Source organism: Gekko japonicus, unplaced genomic scaffold (genome assembly GCF_001447785.1).
Source record: "Gekko japonicus isolate JY-2015 unplaced genomic scaffold, Gekko_japonicus_V1.1 scaffold72, whole genome shotgun sequence".
NCBI classification, from domain to species: domain Eukaryota; kingdom Metazoa; phylum Chordata; class Lepidosauria; order Squamata; family Gekkonidae; genus Gekko; species Gekko japonicus.
Window position 1 is genome coordinate 2092268 of NW_015168046.1, and position 2766 is coordinate 2095033.

Below are 2766 nucleotides of genomic sequence, written 5' to 3' on the forward strand. Positions count from 1 at the left end.
TCATTGTATGTCGTCTTCTGTTGTAAGCCACTCTGAGCCTTGCTTGCAGGGAAAGGTGGTCTAAAAATCTAATTAAATAAATAATAAAATAAATAATACTAACAACAACCAATTAAGTTATATGCTTTTGTATGGCTTTGAAAACATAGACGATTCAGCAGCGTAGAAATGACTGAAGGGGTTGCTTTCCAAAACTGGACGGTGCCACAACCAAGAAGGCCTATCTTACCTAGGATAAAAGACGTTAAAAAGAGCCTCCAAAGATATTAATTAATGGACAGGTAGATACAGTAGAAGGGCCCGTGATATCTGAGGTTTTAAAAATGCCCTGTTATTAGAGATGGAACAAAGATACCCCCTTTGCTTCTGCTACACATGAAGAAAGAAATGAAATGTGGGCACATCAAATTTAATCTATTCTTTGCTTCCTGAACAAGGGGAGAGATTATGCAAATTGGTCATATGCCACATAAGTAAATTTTGAAGTGAACATTGGCTACATATAGTGCATGGTTCCTTTTTTCATGGAATGGAACTGAACACTCAAGTCAATCTACCCCTAATATTATTATCTCATAGACTTCCTATCAACCCCTGTATAATACACTGCTTTTAATAGTACATTGATTAAAGTTTAGCTTTTATTTTGCTTTAGTTCACAACTCAAATTTCATTTCCAATTGCTATAAAGGGAAGCTTCTTTTTCCATCTGTTTCCAAACTTCGATGGCTCTGAGCCTATGCATTTTTTCTGCTAAGTTACTATCTGAGAAGGATTTTAAATTTACCCACCGTTGGAGTGAAATATAACTATAGAATACATAAATATAGTAAATAGTTACTTCTATATAACTATAGAATAAACATCTGAAAACTGCAAATGTGTATTTTCCTCCTCAAAGGTTGTGCATGTGTAAAACATGAATTATATATCAATTGCAGTTGCCTGTAAGCTATAATCAGCTAATTTTGTCAGATGACCACTTTGCTAGAACCAGTATCAAATAGCAAATTAAGGGCTTTTAAATAAACATTCAGCTTAATGAAGAGTTCTGGGGAACTCAAAAGTACACTTTTTGTGATATTTACTGTAGCTGTTGGAAATTGTTTTGCATTTCCTTAACATTTAACATGAAAAAGAAAATATCTTTTTCTTCAGACTCTGTCTTGTAAACCTGACACAGAATTTTACAATTTATTCTTTTTGTTTTTGTTACCTATTATAATTATTTCAAAAAGATCACTAATCAATTTGATTTTTTCCCCACGTTCTGACCAATGTCTCACAGTCACGCTTGCATGAAATAGTGTGTGATGAAAATAGTGAATGCTTTCTTTCATGTATTAAATGTTAAAATGTAGCTGGGCTTCTCCTGTTAGTGCTGAAGTCAGAGGTGTCAAACTAATTTGTTACGAGGGCCAGATCTAACATAAATGTCAATTTGTCGGGCTGGGCCATGCATACCATAAAATGTAACACAAGGTACCGGGGATATAAACTAATAAAGGCTTTTCCAGATGCTGAATGGCAATAGCAGGTGGATGACAACAGCAGGCTGCAGAGATGTAGTAGGCATGGAGATACCAGCATTGGTAATGAGACAGGAAACCTAGGCCTCAGTTTGGTCCAGGAAGATTTAGTCCAGGAGAATGCAAAGAATAAATGGACATAAGTCTGACATTAGAAGCCAGAACATTCAAAAACCAGTGGGGGGAACATTTAACCCTCCAGGACATTGCTGACCTAAGAGTAGCAGTTCTCTTACAAAGGAATTTCAAAGGGAGATTAGAGAGACTGCTGAATTGCAACTGATAATGAAGCTCAATGCATCCTCCAGGGTTTCCTGTCTCATTATTAACACCTGCTATTGTCATTTGGCATCTGAAATCACTCTGCTCTCCAAGATTTCAGAACCAATGGACTCACATTCTAGCTGTATCTGAAGAAGTGAGCAGTTACTCATGAAAGCTCATGGACTGCCACAAATTTTGTTAGGTGCTACGGAACTTTTGCTCCTTTGCACTAATAAAGCTTGCAGGCTGTACTGTTAGAATATAAGAACATAAGAGAAGCCAATGGATCAGGCCAATGGCCCATCCAGTCCAACACTCTGTCACACAGTGGCCAAAAATACCAGGTGCCATCAGGAGGTCCAGCAGTGGGGGCAGGACACTAGAAGCCCTCCCACTGTTTGCCCCCCAGCGCCAAGAATACAGTGCATCACCTGCCCCAGCCTGAAAGTTCCTATCTATACCTTGTGGCTAATAGCCACTGATGGACTTCTGCTCCATATGCTTATCTAATTCCGTCTTGAAGCCGTCCATGCTTGTAGCCGCCACCACCTCCTGTGGCAGTGAATTCCATGTCTTGATCACTCTTTGGGTGAAGAAGTACTTCCTTTTATCTGTTCTAACCTGACTGCTCAGCAATTTCATTGAGTGCCCACGAGTTCTTATATTGTGAGAAAGGGAGAAAAGTACTTCTTTCTCTACCTGCTGTACCCCATGCATAATCTTATAAACCTCGATCATGTCATCCCTCAGCTATCGTTTCTCCAAGCTAAAGAGCCCCAAGTGCTTTAACCTTTCTTCAGGGAAAGTCTTCCAACTCTTTTATCATTCTAGTTGCCCTTTTCTGCAATTTTTCCAATGCTATAATATTCTTTTTCAGGTGTGGTGACCAGAACTGTACACAGTACTCCAAATGAGGGCGCACCATTTATTTATACAGGGGCATTATGATACTGGCTGATTTGTTTTCAATTCC